Genomic DNA, 22,935 nt, shown 5'->3' on the forward strand with positions numbered 1-22,935 from the left:
ATCTAAGGACTGCATCTGGGGATGGCATTATGGAGACATGAGTTGGATGAAGTCTGTGGTCCTGAAGACTCCATGGAGCAGAGTCTTTTTGTCTTTTACACTCTGTCACCTGAAACTAAAACTAATTCTAATAAACATGACAAGACTTAAAAATCAAACAGGACAGAAAGGCTTATAAAGAAAAGCAAGTGAAAAAAAAAAAAGAAAAGAAAAGCAAGTGATACATCCTAACGCTTCCTCAGCCCCACCTGAGCTCCCCAGAGGTACACTTTTAAGTGGTAACTTCTACAATTATGAATAATGTTTCTATTTTTCTTTCTCTATTTATCCATTTAAACTCCATCTATTGACTTCAGCTCACTTGAGCCCCTCTTCCACTTCTTCCTTCCTCCAGTTAATAAAGGTACATTGTTATTTCAGGGTTTTTTTATTATTTGTATTTTTAAATACAATTATTTCTTTTTTCCATCAATTAAAGATGAAAATCTCTTGTCTCCCTGCTTTGTAAGATGAAGTCATCAGCCCACCTACCTCCAAGTCTTTCCACTTCTTTCTTGTCCCTCTATCATCTCAATCCCTGTTATTTGTTATGTTTCCATTGTCAATATCAATTTCAAGTGCCATGTACATGCTTTGATCAGCAGATTCACTTTTGAGTGAGAGGAGCCTGCCTTTTTTCTTTTGTATCCTGAAATGTCAGAATGTAGACAGCTTTGCTCTTGGGCACCAAATCCTACCTTTGGTGCCCTAATTTGACTATAGCCCTACAGACTTCAATCTACAATTCACACAGCATGTCATATTTATGTGTTTACAGGTCTATCATATCCAGCCCTTTATTCTCACCAACAGACAAGGGTCTGGCACTTGGAGCTATAATGAACTACCAGAGTTTTTGGAGTGACAAGACCAGAACCCAGGTGACTTCACATCCATCACTCCTGGAGATTTTTTGAAAAGTCAGTGCCTGTGGATCAATATGATAGGCCCACATTCTCTTAGAATTCAATGAGCTATATTGCTTCTTGGCAGATACAAGTGAAGTTTGCTGAGACGCATTTAGCATGTTTCTCTTTCTCCAAGTCTCAGAGGCTCTAGCAACCCTCTGGGTAGCCTGGGCACACCATCCATGTCTGAGTTGAGGAACCACGTTTCTAAGCTGAGAGCACAGATTACCCACCATAGATGCCTGTTTGGTGGCTCTTGACAGAGGCTTTTAAAGTCATGAGATGCTGTTCTGAATGTGCTATTTGGTTCAGTACATGCCTTCTCCACAGAGAAACAGACGAAAATGTAAGAACATGTGTTCACATGCATTTAGCTTGAAAGAATGGCAGCACTGTCATAGGTATCTTTGGCACAAAAATCCAAGCCACAAGAAGTGTATGTTTATAAGGATCACTTTTAGCTTGGTGCTACCGTGCTGTCAAAAATGAGGGCAGAGACGAGGACTTTAAAATTAAAATCATGTACACTGATATGCCTTTCCTACATTGTTGAATACAAGTTCAAATCTGTCTGACTTCTTAGACTGAGTTTTCAGCAGCTCAACTAAACATCTCAGGATCATAAATTTGGAGACGATCATGAAAGGGATCACCTCCATCCTTCTCATTCCAGGTAAGATAGCATCTGAACCACTTCAGAAAGTCCTTAGTCTAATCCTACCTCTTTCCTTGTTGATGCCGTTATATACAACCATTACCATAGGCAGTAGTGATTAGTGGATAGAGCTCATATAAGAAAGTAAAAACTTGAGTGAAAAGTCATGAAGTAACTCCATAATGAACAAGCAAATAACTCAAGTAGCAGAGAAAAATCCCAAACATAATCAGGCTGTCCCAGAAAAGGCATTTAAGTGATGATGGGCAAGTCTCAAGTCGTCCTTTCTTCTGGAATTCCACATGGTCAGTGTGCCCATCACTAACACTCCACCTTCTCCCACGCTGCCTTCTTTACAACCACACAGTCCACAGGGTCCTCAATGGTCTGTGGTTCAGTTACCCACTGCCCCCCTCCTCCCACCCCACCCCCTCTGCCAGCAGCCATTGCTTCTGCCTTCTCACGACCTACTCTCCTTTATTTGGCAAAAATGTTCATCCACTTTGTGGTTTACTGTATTGCTATCCTCTCCTTCTTGTAGTAATAGAACCCCCATATTTTAGCTGGTCACATGGCAACGTAGCATTAGGACTACATTTCCCAGTCTCCCTTGCTATTTGTGATCACATGACTAAGTTATGCTCGGGATATGTGTAATTTCCAGGTCATGTTCTTAAAGGCAGTGGCTTTGTCTTCTCTTTTCTTCTTCCTGCTAGCTGGAATGTGAAGCCATCATCATGTCAGGGAGCCAAATGGACCAGATTAACACCCTAGGAGAAGGCAGAATAACAAGAGGGAAGGAGCCTGGCTCCCTAAAGCCATCAGTTCACCCCTGCAGTTCTGGATTGCCTACCCAGTCCTTGAGTAAGAGAGAAATAAGCTTCTATCTTGTTTTGGCCACTATATTTGCATCTATTTGCTATTGCTATCTATCCTTATCTGAATGCAGCACTGTTCCCGGTCATTTGCACCATGTTTACAACCTACCCCAAATGCCAAAACTCTGCTCTCAAGAGGCCCTCCTCCAGGACCCTCCACCAAGTCTTAGCTTCCCCCTTTGTGCACTATATTTGGAGTTCTCAGTGCTAGAGTACTGGTAGTTTTTGGTCAGGTTGGTAGCTCTTCATTAAACTGAGCCAAAAGTTATGCTTGGTCTCATAGAAGGTTTTCAGCAAATGTTTGTCTAATGAATGCATGACCAATAGAAAGTTCTACCACTCAAAGCAAAGAACCAGTTAATGGAAGCTTCCTCCTTCAGATTCTTTAAAATAGTCGCCACCATCATCACACATTCATTTAATCAATGTGCTAGATAGTGTACTAGTTGGCAATTTGATGCACTTTTAATCTCACAAGAACTCTGTAAGCCATGTATTATAATAGTAATAGCATTATTATTGTTGTTATTGTTATTCCCATTTTACAGATGAGGAAACTGGGCTCAGAGAAGCTAAATAACTTGCCTTAGACAAGTTAAGTGGCAGAGCCAAACTCAAAGAAGCTACCTCAGTCTTGCCCAAATGCCACATGCATCCTTAACCATTGAGCTAACTGTGATGGTTTAAGACAAAGAAACATGTAAGTGAACAAGGAGTTCCTGGAGCTTTTACTGTTCATCTGCAGCAAGCAGAAGTCCCTCTAAAACCTGAGCCCTTGAGAAAGCTACTGGGGCACATGGAACAGATCATGGGGTAGACCACCATTTGCCATCTGAGAATGACCCAAGATTCTGGATATCTAGGCTTCCAGAAACTCTTAATGCTTCTTTCAAGTTATTTATTTATTTTTAAATACTTATTATTTACTTGGTTGTGTCAGGTCTTGGTTGTGGCAGGCAGGATCTTCATTGTGTCATGTGGGATGTTTCGTTGCAGCGCAGGGACTCTCTAGATGTGCATGTGGTCTCCAGGGCGCACAGGCTTCACTAGCTGCAGTGCATGGGCTTAGCTGCTCTGTGGCATGTGGGATCTAAGTTCCCTGACCAGGGATCAAACTTGTGACCCTTGCATTGTAAGGAGAAGTCTTAACCACTAGACCACCAAGGGAGTCCCTTTCAAGTTATTTTTTCAAGCACAATAGCTCACATTTGTGTAGCACCTTATGGTGAATAAATGCTTTTAGAAGCATTAGTTCATATGATTCATAAAATCACTTTGTAAGTTGAAAAAGTGAAAGTGTCAGTTGCTCGGTCATGTCTGACTCTTTGCGACCCATGGATTGGAGCCCGCCAGGCTCCTCTGTCCATGGAATTCTCCAGGCAAGAATACTAGAGTGAGTAGCCCTTCCATTTTCCAGGGGATCCTCCTGACCCAGGGATTGAAGCCAGGTCTCCTGAACTGTAGGGAGATTCTTTACCATCTGAGCCACCAAATAATTCATCATATTATTCATCAAATCATTTTTTAAGGTAACTGAAACTATTCTTCTTCCTATTCTCCAGAAGAGGAAACTGAGACCCAGAAAGATTGTGGCTGTGCTGGTAGGTGGCTGAATACATCTGAACACAGGATTTTTGCTTCCTTCATGTCTCAGGCTCTTCCTAATTACCAAGTCACATCCCTTCCATTCATCAGCCACCCCTCTCCTGAAGCACACCATGGAGAAATGACGATAGGCTAGCCTTTACAGAGGGAAAATCAAATAATGCTAGGTTTTAAAATATTATTTTGAAATGTTATTTTTTCAGAGGCATCCATCCAGTCCTGTTAAACTAGGAAAGTTGTAGAAAACACAAGCGTTTAGTGGTTTGAATTCAGCTGAGGTTGGGGTAAATGCCATCCATGGCTTTTCCTTAGATGGCCAACCTGTGTACATTTTTTAGGTAGCTTCAGGAGTTGGCCCAAGTCATCTGAAAAATCATCTTGAGTTCTGAGCAATCTACAGCTTGCCCTTCTCCTCAGACAACAAGGTAGGTGACTGAGATCAAGGTAAGGGAAACCAGAGGAGTGGGCGGGCTGCGCGTGGTGACGTCGGTGGGGGCATGAGCTGGGTGCCACATGCTCCCGCGAGTGCCAAACGCACATAAAACGCCCTCTTTTATTTCTCAGTATTCAGAAGGTTGGATCCAGAACCCATTCACCTGGATGCTGAACTTTTTAGTGGAAAATCTACCAGATGCACACAGGGTGTTTTTGTACTGGGTGTTTTCCCTGGACCACGGGCTGGTGGGAATGTGGGGAGGATGACAAGTCTGTAAACAAAAGGCTTTGTGGCCTGGGCCTGCTGGGGAAGTCAAGCGGGGCCAGTGCTCGGGATGACTGAGATGCTTGTGGTGACAAGCAAGTCTGCTGGGAAGAGTGAGCCCGGCGGCTCACAGGGCCCCGGGGGAAGGGGAGTGGGAGGAGGCTCGGCCCCAGGGGGAGACAGCGGTGGTGAGAGGTGTGGGGCTGGTCTCGGAGCAGTGGCTCAGCATGGCTGACCTGCTTTCTGCACCCGCTGGGAAACATGGCAACCTGACAGCCTGAGCCCACCAAACAGCCCTCGGAAACGCAGAGTCCTGTTACAGAGGAGGCAAGGGGCAAGGCAGAACAGGAAGACCAGGGTGGACAGTGCTTCGCTTCTCCCTCGCCCTCCTTGTGACTGAGGGGGTCTGTCGCCGCCTCTCGGCCACTGCAAAGCACCCCCCGACCCGGCTCCCCGCCAGCCCCCCACTGCCTTCCAGGCCGCAGACGCCCCAGGATTGCTCAGCCCATCGACCTTCCATGCAAGCGGCAGCAGCCACCTCTTCTGTTAGCCTAGGGCTGTTGGAGAAGCGAGGATGCGGTAGACAGACACCTTCCCAAACTATGTTTCCGAAAGGGAACAGGTTGAAAAGAAGCCTTTAAGAAGAAGGGGGGCAGGGGTCCCTCGCCTGCCTTCCTTGAGCAGGAACAGACTGAGAAATCCAGGCTGCGCACTGCTCTTTCTCCCTTCAGAGGTGTTTTCCCCTGGCTGTCTGCACAGAGGGAGGTTTGGAAAGCCTTCAGGATAAGCAACAGTGGGAACACTGCGCTTTCACCCAGAGGAGGCCACCCACGGAGACTGCACAGAGAAGCACATGTACACACGCACCACACACACACACAGATACGTGCAGACAAAAAGAAATCTCCATTCCGTTCATCTTTCAACATGAAGCAAGCGCATGGCAAACATTGCAAAATCTGGGCTTGGCAGGCGGGGGCCTGGGGTCTTTAGGTGGATATTAGAGCAGTGGGTAGACATTAACCCTTCATGTGCCACTGATCATTCTATTCTTCACCCTAGAATGAAGAAACTGGGTTTTAAGAAAGCCTCAAAAACAAGTAGAAGTGATGGTGGATAGCATAAGCAATTAAAGGAGAGAATCAGGACACAAACTGAACCTCTGAATAATATTAAAATAAATTCAAAATAACCTTTTAACAGCTGGCAATTGCAATACCGATAATCTAATATTTACCCCAACTTTAATACATGTATAGAACTACAAGAAAATACATTCAAATGTTGTTCTGGGATTAGCAAACTCTGGGCTTCTCAAACTTGAATAAGCACAGAACCCACTGGAGGAGGGGAATCTGGTAAGAATGCCGATTCTGACTCAGGAGGTCTGGAGTGGGGCATTGCTGACAAGAACCCAGGTGATGACAGCGGCTAGCAAGGCTATACAAGGATTTTTTTTTTCTTCTTTATACCTGCTGGTATTTTTTAATCTTCTGTAATAAACATATTACTGACTTAGATAATCATGAAAATATTTTCTTTTTGAAGATGAAGTATTTGTAGATTAAGTTCATTCAGTGCTTCAACTGAAGAGATCCTGGGAGATGAGACTTCTCACCAGGAAAGCAATTCAGAGCTTTGATTCTCAGCCTCAAGTGGGGGTTGGGGGGGTGGGGTCGTAGGGGATTCCCCAGGAAGCTTTACAAAGCATGTGCCCCCTGGGGACTTGTCGGAATGGGAGTGGGGCTGGGTAATTGGAGAGCTTCTGGACCACACACCGCGCAGCTCCCCAGGGCGGAGAACCGCCAATGCAGCCTTCTGCACCGACTTTGCACTTTACTGTCATTCACAGAGGCCTGCACGGGGCTATGGCTGCCGCGGCCTCCTGGGGCAGAGTAGAAAGGAACTGTATTTTATGCTAGCAATGCTTATCGAGAGTAAATACACTTTTTCACTGCTCATATTTTGTGCTAAAGCAAGCACCTCATCTCTCACTTTTATATATCTGACTGAGAAACAAAGAATTGGTGATGACCTTGTCACTATCTTAAAGACATTGGGCAGACTGAGGCAAACAGAACCCTTGGACTTTGGGTTTTAGAGGTTACAAAGTGGCACGGTTGAAAACACGACTGGCATTTTGGTGAGTCCTCTCAGTGGGATAAAAGGAACACCACTGCCCAAAGTGTACTTCTTCTATGGAATCACAGAGAGCTTTATCATTCAAAATCCTGCCATAGATGCAGCAATATTAATTTCAGTTCAGTTCAGTCACTCAGTCATGTCCAACTCTTTGCTACCCCATGGACTGCACCATGCCAGGCTTCCCTATCCATCACCAACTTCCAGAGCTTACTCAGACTCATGTCCATTGAGCCAGTGATGCCATCTAACTATCTCCTTCTCTGTCGTCCCCTTCTCCTCCTGCCTTCAATCTTTCCCAGCATCAGGGTCTTTTCCAGTGAGTCAGTTCTTCACATCAGGTGGCCAAAATATTGGAGTTTCAGCTTCAACATCAGTCCTTCCAATGAACACCCAGGACTGATTTCCTTTAGGATGGACTGGTTGGATCTCCTTGCAGTCCAAGGGACTCTCAATCAAGAGTCTTCTCCAACTCCACAGTTCAAAAGCATAAATTTTTTGGTGCTCAGCTTTCTTTATAGTCCAACTCTCACATCCATACATGACGACTGGAAAAACCATAGCTTTGACTAGATGGACCTTTGTTGGCAAAGTAATGTCTCTGCTTTTTAATATGCTGTCTGGGTTGGTCATAGCTTTTCTTCCAAGGAGCAAACATCTTTTAATTTCATGGTTGCAGTCACAGTCTGTGGTGATTTTGGAGCCCAAGAAAATAAAGTCTGTCACTGTTTCCATTGTTTCGCTGTCTATATGTCATGAAATGATGGGACTGTATGCCGTGATCTTAGTTTTTGAGTGTTGAGTTTTAAGCCAGCTTTTTCCCTCTCCTCTTTCAGCTTCATCAAGAGGCTTTTTAGTTCCTCTTTGCTTTCAGCCATAAGGCTGGTATCATCTGCATATCTGCAGTTATTGATATTTCTCTCAGCAAACTTGATTCCAGCTTGTGCTTCATCCAGCCTAGCATTTCGCATGATGTACTCTGCATAGAAGTTAAATGAGCAGGGTGACAATATACAGCCTTGATGTACTCCTTTCCCGATTTTGAACCAGTCCGTTGTTCCATGTTCTCACTTACTCAGCTGTTTTCAACTCCATTTCGAATCTCCTGACCCCAGCCAGAACCAACACACACCAAACCCACTGAGACTTGGGGAGGGGATGTTTCCACGACAGGGGATATGGAATAGGAAGCATATGTCAGACTGAGAAGTAAGGCCCTGGAGTGGGCCAGTGTTTACTGCTCTGGGGCGTTTGCTGAGAGGACAGTTTCTCACAAGCTCTCAGATAAATGGTGATAATGGAGATTCTAAAAAAAGAATATTCAAACAGCCCTGCTCCAGCCTTGTCCACGCAAATTAAACTACGTTGCAAAACACTGTGCTTTCCTTTTGAGATCCGGATAAGGTGATTCCACAGTTGACAGGTCTGGGTCACGTCCATTCATAATGGGACATACAGAGACAGTGCGTGGTGTCATGTCTGTGGTCTACAACTAATACTATTCCAAATGCATCAAGGTGAAAAGTAAGATGTGCTAATATACACCTCCTTTGCCCCTCCTCTTTTGTGTATTTTACATATTTTATTATATATTCTCTTTAAAACTCTCCTTTTCAAGGTTGGCATTCAACCATAGTGGCCATTTTGAAACTCTGTTAAACACTTGCCTCCCTCTCTCCTTCCTCCCTTCTCCCCTCCCTCCCTTCTCCCCTCCCTCCCTTCTCCCCTCCCTTCCCTCCTTTCCTTCCTCCCTCCTTCCCTTCCTTTTCCCACTATGATGCCAGCAGTGCTTTTTGTAAATTGACTCTTTGCAGCTGACTTTTCCAAAGCAGTTTTACAAAACTCATCAGAGGGAGGCACTGGTGGCCATGATGCCTCCTCCACAGCCTGTGTGATTCTCACCAAACTGAATCCCCTGAAGGCTGGGTGTCCTGAGATGGTGCAGCCTCCACCACAAGATGAAGGCATCTGGCCTATTTGGGCAGAATGCCGCTGACACCTCCTGCTTCGATTCTTCTTGAGGTACCCGTGTTTCTCTAAAATCATCTCTCCTCTTTTCCTTATAGCTGGTTTTTGAAAAAAATCTTTTCTTTCTACTTGGAATCTCAAACATGTTGGTAATGTCTCCTTTAGCTATTCTTTTTAAAGAAACTTTTATTGTTTTTTCCTTTAATTATGTGTTTGTGTACACATTTTTCTCTCATTGGAGCACTGTCACTGTGTTAGTTTACCAGGGCTGCCATAACAGAGTACCCCAGACTGGGTGGCTTAAAGAACAGGAATTTGTTTCTCACGGGTCTGGAGGCTAGAAGCCCGAGATCAAGGTGTCAGCAAGACTGGTTTCTTCTGAGGCCGCCTTCCTTGGCTTGGGGATGCCTGTCTCGTCCTGTGTCCTCACAAGTCTTCCCTCTACATCAATGTCTGTGTCCAAAATTCCTCTTCTTATAAGGACAGCCGTCATACTGGATTGGGGCCCACCCTATGACCTCATTTTAACTTAATCACCTCTCTAAAGGCCTCATCTCCAAATATAGGCACATTCTGTGGTCCTGGGGTTTGGACGCCAACATGTGAATTTGAGGGGAGGGGACACATGTCAACCCATAACAGTCTTAAAATACAGATAAGCAAAAAGAAGATTAAAAAGGCTCATATAATCTCATGATTTTCAGCCTTCCAGTGGCTTCTGGCTGTGTCTAGTGTAAATTCCAGCCTCCTTACTTCAGCTGGACTTGCTACCTGCTCTGCCCTCATCTTCTCGCCACCTCCCCCCACCACACTGGCTTTGTTGTACAGCCTGGGCCTGTCCTCCTCAGGGCCTTTACACGTGCCATTCCCAGGTGTGTGCATGGCCAATGCCCTCTGATCATGGATTCAGCTCAAAGACAGGTCACAGAGGCCTTCAATGATCCCTGCCTGACACTGCGCTCTGCTCAGGCCCTCTAGAGCAGAGCTTCTCCGTCTCAGCTCTGTTGACCTCCTAGGTGGTTAATTCTCTGTTGAGTACTAGCTATTATTATTTTCTCTCATCATCCTGATATTTTCCTATATATGTGTTTGTTTATTAGTCTCTGAATATCACAAGGCAGGTGTCTAGAAGCCTCAGTAACTGCGTGAGATGGTTGGATGGCATCATCAATTCAACGGACATAAGTTTAAGCAAACTCCAGGACATAGTGAAGGACAGAGAAGCCTGGCATGATGCAGTTCGTGAGATTGCAAAGAGCAGGGCATGACAGTGGCTGAATAACAACAGTAACCATATGCTGAATGAAGAGGTGGCCCCACTAGAATAGAAGGCTGCTGCCTCTTGTGTTCAAGGACGCACACTTCCAGTGCGGGTGGCACACAGCACTTGGCACATAGTAGGTATTCAGTAAATATGTGTTGACTTGTTGAATGTGTTGAATGAATGAAGAGAGTATTTACTGCAAACTGACCCATGCAGGTATGTGTTGCCTCAACCTACTTTTCCTTATTGATTGCCCTTCCTGCCATTCTTTTCTTTTTTTCCCATGAACTTTTGAGGAAATCAGAGAACAGACCTGATCATCTTTCCTTCTCTGATGTGACTTCTGCATTCAGGTGGTCTTTAAGATATCTGACCCCTCGAGGTCCCAAGTCTGCCCTGACCTCCCCTCTCTCCAGCCCCTGTTTCCCTCCCATCTCAGTCCACACCCAGAGGCAGTGACCATCTTACCAGCTTCCTGAAATGAGCCATGGCCTCCTGCTTCCATGGCTCACAGGTGAGTGTGTGGTCACACAACCCTACTGACAGTGGACTGGCAACCACCCAGAGAAGTGCAGAGGATATTCTGGCCCCACACGTCATGACTGTTGCTTCATGGAGCATACCAAATACCTGTTATGTGAGCATCTCAGCCAACCACACAGCAAAGGAAGGTTCACGATATCCATAAGTGATGTCCTGGTCTAGACAAATCTAGACATGTTTGGGGTGGAGCAGGCCGTGTTTAGTGTGTAAGTGGCCAAACACGCTGGTGCTTGCTGGGCACCAGGCCCAGTTCCCAGTGCTGCTTGCCTCCTGGACTCCCCAGAGCAGGCTGCTAGGCTAGCACCCCACTTCGCAGATGAGGAAACTGAAACATAGAAAAGTGAAGTAACTTGCTCCAGGTGTAGGAGGGCTATCTTGTCCCAGTTTGCTTGGAACCTGCCTGGTTTCAGCACCGAATACGCCATTATCCCAGCAAACCTCTTGGTCGCTGGCAAACCAGCACAGTCGGTTTACCCAATCCAGATCATCCCACTAATAAGCAGCAGAACTGGGATTTGATCTTAGTCAGTGGACTCCAAAGTCCACACTCTTAACTGCTATGTAAAGCAATGAACAGTAACCAAGGACAACTCAATTCATCAATTCATCACATTCTGGGAGATACTCTGAAATGAATCTTGTTTTCATAATGACGAAAACAGAGTGGGTCGACACCAAAACCATGGGGATTGTAGGGAAAATAAAGCTGTTATTTCCTCTTTATCTAAAGTTACCCCGTTTATGCCTCAATCCCTTCCCCCTCTTGTCATTGGCCATAGATCTAGTCACTCATTTTATTACCTTGATCCAGAAGATGTCTCCATTTCCAAAAGGATGAATCAACTATCTCACATGTTAATATCAGGTGAACATAAAATGTACTTTACGTTCAGTTTCCTCACCACATTGTATACTTGGCAAAGGCTAAAGAAAACTGCTTCTTAAGTATTTCCTCCAACCAACAGGATTATTTCCTGTAGCTAACGATATGGCTTAGAATAATAACATAGGAACTTGGAGGTCAGCTTTTGGGTTGAGCTTAAATGTCTTTAAAGGGAGGGGAAAAAAGCACTACAGCTTAGCTTGATTATTGTTATTTGTCTTTTGCTCAGCACGTATTAAGCTCTTCACAAATATGCAGCCGCATTCCCTGGCTTACTGGCTTTTTCTTTAAGAGTGGCATTCTTGGCCTCTCTCTGACCCTAAAAAATCTTGGCTAAAATCTGCTTGGGGTCTTCAGCTGCTTGGCATTCTCTCTTTGGTCAACTGGTCTCCATAAATCTGATTCTCAAACAGCCCATGAAAATGGGGGAGGCATGTGTCCCCCTCAGTTTTGAATGTTACAGGGTTTGGTCCTTGCTTTGGACTATCAGGGGATATCAGTGATGTTTGAGACAATAAGAAACCTAGGCGGCTAACAAAGAACCATCCTCCTTGAGATTTAACCAAGCTTTCGAACAAGTTTTCATAGTTTATAATGCATAAGCATCAGCTCCGGGCTCTATTATGATTTTCCTCTCCCACCTGAAGATTCTGATGCAGGGGAGCCAATAAGGACCCAGACAGCTTCGGTTTTCACAAGCCCCTTGGATGATCCTGACAGGCTTTGCAATCATACTGTGAAAATTTCTGCTCTGAGATATCAATTCAGGTTCCTCTCATGTGTGCTTCCATAAAGTTTCCCATCCAAGAAAAAATGAAAATCTAAAATGTGAAGTATTTGCCCTGTTTCCTTGTTGTTATATGTTTTGTTTAACCCCCCAGTCCTGGGTGTTTGAGCAGGCATGTCATCACACCACATTCATCTGCTTCTCTGTGGCCTACTCATTTTCATGGCCGTATAGTATTCTAGAATAAGACCATACTACAGTTATTAATAACGTCCAGGTTGGTTCCAGCTTTGGGCGACTATGAACAACACTACTATGAACATTGTTATACACGTGAGCTTTCTTTGAAAGGTCTAAAAAGCAGAAGCCCATCTTTACAAAGGCCATCTCAAGTGAAGGCAAGTGTCAAAGATGGACTGGTTAGAGACTCTGCTAGGAAAAGAGACCAGCAGTACAGAGTAGGGAGCTCTCTACAAGGAGATGAACATGTCTAATTATTACTTTTCAAATTTAAATGAATTCAAATAAAATACAAATAATTTATACAAGACTAGATTTAAGGTCAAGAAATATCTGAGCTGGAAAATTCTAGGTAATCAATGCTCTAATTTCAGAGATGAGGCCCTTTGAAATGACTTGCCCTTGGACTAAGTTATTTCATCAGGAAGTATTATTTCTAAGAGATTGGCAACACTGTGAATAGGCTATGGAGGTCCAAACTGTTGCTAATAGTTGTTACGTGTTTTCCACATTTGCAATTTAGCGTCCCTGGATTTGAAATGAGAAGTGAAAATTGGGGTTCCAAAGCTTTCCCAAATCCTGTGTCTGAGCCCTGATGGCTCAATCACATCAACTGTATCCGTGATGGAAAGAGTTGTCAGCTACATAGCCAGACCAGAGGCTGAAGCTGAATCTAAAGTGGGCCCCAAGATGCAGGTGCCCACATGCCATGTCCCCAGTAATCAGGTGCATTCACTTAAGCTCAGTTCTGTGGGCACATGATACATACAACCTAAGAACCACACAATCCCCTTATAGGGAGGATGTGGGGACAATCATTCAGCGACTTTCTAGTTTACTGAGGCATCCCTTTCTTCACATATCTGACATGCATCCAGCAGGCACTGGGTTCTATTAAGCAGGTGTACAAGATGAAGATGACAGGGTCCTGTCCCCAAGTAGCTATCAGGCCACTGGGGAGGTGAGCAGGAGATGACTGAAAATCAGGACATGTGATAAAGGTGAGGTGCACATAAAAGGATAAAACTATTTGTAATGCCCTCCTTCGAGGCAGTCAGACCTCAGCTGTCCACAAGGCTCCCAGCTGCCTGACCCCTAGTATCAATGCAAAGAGGTGGGTTACCACCAGAGGGCAGTGTGGGGATGTTGGCCTGCACATGCTCAGTTTTTAGGTTTTGCTACCCTTCCTGGATTGAGGATTGCAAAGCAGATTTCAGCATCGAAATCAATTATTAATTTTTCTTTGTCTAAGAAAAAGTGCATATTGCTTCTGCAACGGGCTCCTGTAGCTTAATATTAATATAGAGGCTGAAAAATAAAATGAAGCCCTGCAACTTTCTCCCTGGGTTGCAAAATTTGTATTATCCAAACCAACATTTTTTATTGTTTTTTTTCTTGTCCTTTTTTTTCTTCCTGGCCCACAAAGGCATAAAGCCTTGTCTGTAACAACCATATTAAAAGTATAATTATTTTGATTAAAAAATTAAATAAAACTAAATAGAAAAGTAATGTCTTTCCATATCTCTACAGTTTAACTTAATTTGCTTTAGATCTCTGTGGACATACTGATTTTTATGATTGGGTTCATGGAATTATACGATCATTTATACAGAAACAATGGTTTCGCCAAGCCACCCATGGGCCACTTTGCCTAGGGTTTCTCTCTAATGTGCAGAAATCCCTTGGGTAAAAGAGCAATGCTACTTGACAGAAAATGGTAATTCTCTAGGAAATTAATGAAGACTGTCCATTTCCTGCCTGCCAGTGGGTTATGGAAGAAGGAACTTGTAGTCAGCAGCAAAGATATATTGTAGCATACTCTCATATATTGTTTACTCTGATTTAAATTAAAGAAGAAGGCAGAGAGAGTTGGGGCAAACTGATTGTGCAGTAGAGGATCCCAGCTAAGTGCTCCAGGTGAAAGTTGAAAAAAAGCAAGGTCTCTGCCAAAACACCCTGGAGAGAAATTCCTTTAAGAACTCAAATTTGGCAAAAAGTTCAACGCAGTAAAAATCACCATAGCTAGGTTTCTGATTTCATTTTCCCTTGAAACTGTATGGGAGGTAGCCTGACTCTGGCATGACTTTCAGAGTAGAAGTGGTAAATACTAATCTTAAATTTTTACTTCTAGTTACTGTGAGACCTTGCACAATCTATGTACTTTCCTTCCCTAAATATATAAATGATATTTTCGCATGGATATGGATGAATTTGGCCTGAGAGCTACATGGAAGAGATGCATGTAAGTTTTACTTTTAGAAAATTATTAAAATTTTGTCAAAGAATTCTATTAACAAAATCTTCTAGATAAATTCTCTGAAGTAAAGATAAGGAATAAACTTATATTGTTTCCTTTGCCTTTAAGAAATTTCCATCACTTTGCAAAAAAGGAAATATAATTTCTAACTCAGCAAATAACTATAATTGATTTGCTGTCTCTAAACTGGATGCTTTTTAACAGAAAGAGGACAGGATTATCTGTTCTTTTTTTTGTTTTATTTTTTCAAAATAGCAGACTAATAAAAATTTGATATTTATTTGTAAGCAATGTGGTGACAGAAAGAAAGAAAAATATTTAACACATATAAAAAAACTAACCATTGTGCTCACGGTATTGCATTAGTTGTAGAGAAACAGAAGTTTCACCTGAAAGAATTCCTACATTAAGAAGTCAAGGGAGTCATGACTTCCCTTGAGAATGGGGGAGAGTATGGTCGTTTCCATCAGCCAGACCTGAGTCTGAACCCCAGTCCAGCCACTTGCAAGCTATGTGATCTTGGATAAATTTCTTAACTTCTCTGAACGTCAGTTTCTGACTATAGCAATAGTCACAATCCCAGTTTGGTAGAGCTGTGACCTGATGAGAGCATGTCTTCAGCTAATAATTTAGTACAAAGTTGTTGCTCAATATAATGTCTACTGTCCTGGGATAGCACTGCTGACCTTGGAGTGATTAAAAAAAAAAAAAATCAAGTTAGGATCTAGAGAAGCCAAGGCACCCTTCCCAACCCCAGTTCGGTATTTCCAACCACCTGTGGGGTGTTTCTGCTTGGGTGCTTTGCCCCCAGATTCAAAACGTAGGGAACAAAGCTCTCTTTCAGGCTTCAGGACATGCTAGCTTCTGCGGAAGGTATTTCACTCTCCTCAAGACTCAGGCAGGGACTCACCTCCAGCAGGGTCTTGCTGATTCTCCTCTTGAGTCTAGTGGGCCCTTTCCCAAGGCTCTTTCTATTCCAGCGGCCAGGGGGCCACCCAGCCCTGATGTTGGGCTGACACTCTCTTCCTCCCAGCGTTTTACCTTTTCACCAGACCTACTCACCTCAGATCACTGCGTTCCAGCTCTTCCTGTGCTGGTGTTCCCAGGAAAAGACTCACCTCTGCCTTCACAACGTGGCCCTAACCTGCTGCTCTAATGCCAACCTGCGAGGCTCCTTTCTGTTCCTTTGGGGCCAATTGAAGGATAGTGCCGATGCCCTCCGCTGGCCCTGGCATTCCCTCCCTAGGTCCTCACCCAAACCCAACCACCATGGAGGCCAGTGGAGGGCCAGACCTCCTCCTTAGAGTCTCCCTGCTCTCCTTTTCCCTTGGACACCACTGCCAGTTCCCTATGGTCTCCGACTGTTGATGATCTCATCGGTGAGAGGTCTTCTCTCCAGCCCAATTATGGATTCCATGATGATAGAATTATGGATTCCAGATGATAGTTTTGAATCAGACTTCTGTAGCTTCCAGCAGCACCTTCAGCCATAAGCATTCTTTGTGGCAGATAAAGACAGGGGTGTGGAGAAGGTGAGGTTCCCCAGCCCCCCAAGAGCTGAGGGGTCTGGAACCTAGCTCTTCAGGCACCCACCTGGCACCCTTCCTGAAATAAGCACAGCATGAGTCATCCCCAGGCCCTGCACAAGTGGCTCAGAGCCTCTGGAAGCTGCTCATACGCACACTCTGGTCTGTGCACAACTCTGGCTTCCCTGGGAAGACAAAAGCAGAAACTGGGCTTGGGCAGCAAGCTCTGCCTACTCTCCCATTCCTCAGGTGAAAAAACAGGTGTCACTTTGTTATTTAAATGTCCAGGGCCCTTCTTCCCTGTTCCTCATGCCATTTTCATTTCCAAAACTCCCCCTTCAGTCTTTAATCCAATAGCCACCAAGGTATCAACCACCAAGGCACGGCTGAGCTGTGATCGAATTGCATCAGCGAAACACATCTTTTGTGCTAAGCGCAACCTACGCAATCCAGGAGCTATAATTGCCTCAGACAGTCAGATGTCCATTTATCTGCAGCATTCCCATCCTCACGTTCTTTTAGTAGAAACAAAATAAAACCTAACCCAAACTAATGAAGCGTGTAAAAGCTCACTTCTTAAACGACTCTGTCCACCCTTTTCAACCCCAAACTGAGATCTGAGATTTCAAAGCACATGTGATACTTTAGGGAGTTCTAGATTTGGGATTTCCTTTTCACCCCCAAACAGGATTAAGGAAAAAGATCTGGTGCCTAGGAAGGCTGAAAATATCCAGGGCTGTTGTCATTAACTGCAGCCTGGAACGAGACCACAGACACTGCGTGGCAATAGGCACCCTCCGTGCAAACAGCCATTTGGACAGCCTGTAACTTGAAACATGTCCTTTCAAGAAGCTGAGAGGGGTGCAAATGACAGTCAGCTATACAAATAATTTACCCCCCAAATGTTTATCAACTCCCTGCCATGGCCACTTCCATTTATAGCTTATAAAGGGTTATTAGCTGGCTCCCTCACATCTGATAACACAGCCCAGAACAGGTGGCGAGAACGGTGGGTGATTAGAGGGCCTCCCTGGGAGGTGCGGTGTGCTTGCCTGTGGGTGGTCTTCCTGCCGGAGTCCAGTGCCCACACGAGAAGACATTGTAGAAAGCCTCCAATTTAGGAGATAACAGTCTGTGTTGTCTGTTTGTGTAAAGTGCTGTCCAAATACAGCTGGCTTTGCTTTTTGGCCAGCAAACATTGCTAAGGAGGGTTGAAAGTTCAGCATCATCAGCCCCCCAAACACAATCCCTTCCCCCTTTTAGTCTTGGGCAAACAGTCCAGAGTGCTCATGTTCCATGAATTCCTTAGGAGGTTTGATTTGCTCTGAAAACGTGGCTCTGGCTGAGGCGATGCTCACACCATGCCCAGGGCACAGAAACCAAAAAAGGGACACCCAGCCAGCAGGAGGACACGCTCTTAGTGCCTTGCTTTAAAAGTGATTTTTCTCTTTGCAAAAAAAAAAAAAAAAAGAAAGAAAAGTTTTGCAAGTCCACACAATTTTTCTCAAAGACAGTACCTCATGTAATGGACTACAGAGTCATGTGCCCCTTGTCCTCTTGGTATTTCTTAAACACAGATGGCAGGAAAGATAGATGTCAGACCTGGTTTCTCAGCCTCAGCACAATTGACTGACATTAGGAGCTGGATATTTCTGTTGTGGGGGGCTATCCTGTTCCTTTTAGGATATTTAACAGCATCCCTGATCTTTACCCATGGGATGCCAGTAACAATCCCAACAATTACAACTTCTGTTTGTAACAAACAGAACTGCCTCCAGATATGGCTTGGGAGCAAAACCATTCCCAGTGAAGACCCCCTGTGTTCAAGTTTATAATAAATGTAAAAAGACTGAAGAGCCAAGCATGAACTACCGTAATAGCACAGGAAAGCTTTAACAATTCTAATGCAGTGTCAAATAGGCCCTCAGAAATATTTCTTAATAAAGCTACCAAGTTCAGATTAGATTTTCTCACCAGGAAAAATGATAATCAGTGAGTAAGCCAGAAACCAGGCAATTCTTGATAATAAATTTGAAAAACAAAACAAAGCTAACTTCACACTCCAAAATTCAAAATGGAGCTATGATAATGATGTGATTAGTTAAAATAGTGAAGATAATCACTAACTTTTTGAGGATTTTTCTTTGGGACAGAAAAACTGTGTTAAAATATATTATCATGCCAGCTTTCACAACTGGAGGATCTCAGACTGAACAAAGAAGACTGTTTCCCAAAGAACTTTCCAGAATGTTCTCTGACTACAAATCCTTTCCCATTCCCTGATTCCAAAAATGAGTTGAAGAGTTGGAAAGTATTTGGATAATGGGATTTTTAGAATAGGCTTTTGAAAGTCCTAAACTCAAAACAGCAATAATGAAAATAGTAACAGCTACCATTTAGTGATTGCTCAGTAGGAGGCAGATGATGTGTTAAGCATGTTGCACACATTCCCTCTTGATTGTCCTGAAGGAGGCAGAACACTTTTCATGCACAAGGAAACTCAGAGGTTAAAGGACTCGCTGGGGGTTCCATGGTAGAGCCAGTTTTCAACCCAGCCTTTTAGATGTGGATGCTTCTGCTCCTATTTGCCAAGTGCCAAAATGCTGCTCCAGCCTTCCGTAACTGACAGGCTGGTGAGGCTGTCATCATCTCAGCCCAGGGTGACCTGTGGTCTCTCTGACTCCTCCTTGGTCTAGCTTAGGGGCCTCCACATCCCTCCCCCCACAATTCCCACGGCTGTCTCCTACCTTGTCCTCATTGTCCAACATTCTCCCCCCCACTCGCTTTTCTATTTCATGACTTGCGTCACCAGGTAGGCCAATAAGAAGTCCCCATCTTGTGGTCCATGTCATTGGCCTCATATTCACTGGGCCCCTATACTGTTTGCCTGGAATTCTCCTTAGGGACAGCTGACTTAGCCCACGAGTGAGCAGCATGTAGCCTGTGGCCCGACCTTGGTAGTGGCCTGACCCATCTTTGTGTAAGGTCTTGGCTGTCCATCCCAAGGCAGGCTGAGAGATTCTCTGCATACCCTCTTCGGGGAAATTCTGACCAAGCAGGATTCCGGGCCTCTGCTTGGATTCTCCCACTCAGGATCTTGCGACCATCCTCGGCCGCCCAGGTCACTCGTGGGCAGCTCTGCCTGTCAGGACATTCTTTCCTTAGGTTAGTCTGTAGATCTGCTTCCCTGAAGCTCCACCCCTGGGCAGCTCTGCCTGTCAGGACATTCTTTCCTTAGGTTAGTCTGTAGATCTGCTTCCCTGAAGCTCCACCCCTGGTTCAAGTTTCGCCATTCAAAATGCTCCCACTTTCTTCTTCCCAAGACAGCCTTTCCCACAGGTATGAGGGAGCAGGCAAGGAGGGAAGCACATGGGTTTTGGAAACTTACCTAAACTGAATACAATTCCCACCCACCCACATCGTGAACTGGGGTGAGCTCTTAAACCCCATGAGAGTTCTTATCTGTGGAATCACTGTAAGAGCTACAAATTGTGTGTGTGAAATACCCAGCATGATCATTCTCAACCTGTGTTTATTTGCAGCACATCTGGGAAGACCGTAATATTTTTGGCACATCCAAAAGGATTAACAGGTTGGCAGCATTTTTAAAAAGGACATAATTTAGAAAGCTGGAAAAATAACTTTTCATAATTAATATATTCTTCCCTTGGCCGCCCACCCTATTGTGTTGGCATTGAGTAGAGCTGCTCAGTAGCCTGATAGCGTTGTTTTACACACTCATCCTCTCGATGGGTGTTGGTAAACACAGCTTCACCCTGCACCTCATCCTGTAATGCACATGGTCAGTGTCCCCCACTCTCCCCTTAACTAACCAACCCTTTTAGCTTAGCATCCTGACCTCTGGACATTATCCTAGCTGTGCACACAAAACCTCAGTTGTAGATAGAACACGTTTGTACACGTTGATCAGAACTTGGCAGGGTTTTCCACAGTGTGGTAGAGAAACTGCCTGTCTGTGGGAGGTACTCAAAAATGGCAATTATTACTATTATGGTTATCTTTAGAGGCTACTTTCAGGTTTTTCTTCTTTAAAAGGTCTTTAAACTTCTTTTTGTTGACATGCTCTTGGAGTCATTCCATCATGACCACCAACCCCACTAGGGTTCAGTGTGGACTGGTTAGCACTGGATATTGAGGTTTTCCTAACATTTCATTCCTCCATGAAACAAACCTGTACCCAGTGCCCCAGAAAGACAAAGATGAATCAGACCTAGCTGCTCACTGCAAAAATCTGCAATTTCCTCAGCTGCACTGTAGATTTTGAAACTGTAGATTTTGAAACTGTAGCTCAGAGTTCCCTAAAAGTAGTATTTCTAATCCTCATTGTGTAAATAAGTGGCCTTGAATTCAACATAATTATGATAAGCAAATACAGGCCTTACAAACCCTTGAGGGTTTAAGACTAGACATTGTGATTTACTAGATTGTGTAACCTTGGGCTTGTCATTTAACTTCTGGGGTCCCAAATGTCCCTCTTCCAAGTAGGCAATAATGCTTATCCTGCCCACTTGAAAGGTTTCATTGAGAAACAAAATAAGTGAAGGCATTTGGGAAAATTTTTTAAAGATCACCTAAATACATGTCTTTTATTATAAAATGAGAGGTTTTAAGTAGAGTCTCGCAGTCCTTTTCAGTTCTAACTTACTAAATGAATCGGCTCTGCAGTTTGAAGCCGAGGCATGAAGGAACACGCTGTGTGCATTTGGCAGCTGTTTGTGACTACCGAGGATTAGAGATGTTTTTTCTAAATGGAGAGAAATGATAAGTGGTAGCATATCACGGGTGGGATGGTGGGAGTGGTCCAGTCCAGCACACAACGGGATAGATTGTTTGAGAGAAGTTAAAAACAATCAGGAAACCCACCACAGATCTGGTCCGCTTTTTATTTTCACCATGTGCTAGCATTCCAAACATCACCAGTGATAAAATACTCCTCCTGGGATAATGGGGAGAGGGAGGAACTTGAAGGTCTTTCGAAGCAATTGCTGTGAATTCCATTGAACTTTAATAATATAGATGAAAGCTTCAAATCAGCACATTTTTAGCACTTATCCTTTGATAACATTATATTGTACATGAGGTCGCTTTGTAGCACTCCCACTTACATAGCAGACCTCCAACACATGTGGGCTCAGCCCTCAGCTTCCCTTCATGATCCTTTGGGCAGGATCCTGTCCAGAGGACCCCACGTTTGCGGCCCCCACATTATTCCATAATCCTGCGGATAAGCAGCAGACCTGGAGCAAACAGTGGTAGCCCAGTGATTATAAAAATGGAGAGCCAGACTTTTACTTTAATTATGTAACTCCAGAGGATCCCTTGGAGTTTTTGTGTTTCAAAGTTAAAACTCCTTGTGCAAACTGTGAGGAGTACTGTCTTCATTAACTGCAGATTTTACTTCATGCATGAAATAGTTTACTGAGTATGAATCATACCTTGAAACTAAAATTGATTTTTTAAAAAACAATTGTTTTAGAACTAAAGGATAAATTAAGAAAACCTGGATTATGAATGATTATTACTGTAGAAAATGATATTAGTGTGCAGAGGAGATTAAAATAACTGGGCCTTCTCCTAGAGTCAAAGACACCACTGATGGTGAGATGGTGTTTATTTCTCTTGGTTGCCATGACTAAGTTCACACCTGGAAGAATAGATCATGGGACATGGCCAGTGGGCTCCTTCAGGTCTCAGATGATTCTGAACCCCAGTGGAGTTAACTGGCCGAAATTGAACGTTTCCATGCTGTTCCTACTGAGACATTCAACAGTGCATGTACTCATTTCCAATCAAAGTATAACAGAAGATGGGGATCAGTTCACTCATTCATTCACTTATTCACTCATTTAACATATGAAGTGTCTCCATATCGGATACTTTTCTGGAAGTTGAGGGGGGCATAAAATCTCTAGCCTCATAGAACTTCCATTCTAGTTTTGCGGGGAGTGATGCAGGGGATCAGACAATCAAGAAACAGGAAAAATACACAGTAGGTCAAGAGGTGACAAGTGCCATGGGGACAAGCATCACAAGAAAGGGGACAAGGAGGCCACCTGGAATAGGAGTTGGTGTGCTTATTTAAGGGGCTTCCCTGATGGCTCAGTGGGTAATCCGCTTGCAAAGCAGGAGACACAGGAAACACAGGTTTGATCCCTAGGTCATGAAGATCCTCTGGAGGAGGGCATGGCAACCCACTCTATTATTCTTACCTGGAGAATCCCATGGACAGAGGAGCCTTGTGTGTTACAGTCCATGGGGTTGCAAAGAGTTGGTCATGACTGAAACGACTTAGCATGCACATGCTTGTTTAAATACAGTGGCTGGGACAGGGGCAGGGGTGACATCTGGGCAGAGGCTCAAGGGAATGGAGGTGAGGATGCATGAGATCTTTGGGAAAGGGAATTCAGAGGCCAACCTGAAAGTGCTCAACTCTGAGGTCAGAGCATTCTCAGGGTGCCTGAGAACTGAGGGTGTCCACATGGGTGGAGAGAAGTGACAGGTGGGGAAGAAACAAGGAAGGGTGCCGGAGAAGGAGTGGTGTCTGATGGCCTTGTGCCAGTGATGGGCTTTTCTTTTTTA

General features: G+C 44.2%; 1 long non-coding RNA gene across 2 annotated transcripts in view; it reads left to right on the top strand.

Annotated features, from left to right (window-relative positions):
• The first annotated feature begins 4,373 nt into the window (after positions 1 to 4,373).
• The window catches only part of LOC122710211, a 38,007-nt gene continuing 19,445 nt past the window's right edge, over positions 4,374 to 22,935 (top strand). The window contains exon 1 of one of the 2 annotated variants that reach the window (XR_006345854.1): positions 4,374 to 4,510. This is a non-coding gene — a long non-coding RNA (uncharacterized LOC122710211). Of the gene's footprint in view, positions 4,511 to 8,751; positions 8,950 to 22,935 lie in introns of those variants that run through there. The other variant, XR_006345853.1, reaches the window with a different exon arrangement.

This window comes from Cervus elaphus, chromosome 16 (assembly GCF_910594005.1).
Source record: "Cervus elaphus chromosome 16, mCerEla1.1, whole genome shotgun sequence".
NCBI classification, from domain to species: domain Eukaryota; kingdom Metazoa; phylum Chordata; class Mammalia; order Artiodactyla; family Cervidae; genus Cervus; species Cervus elaphus.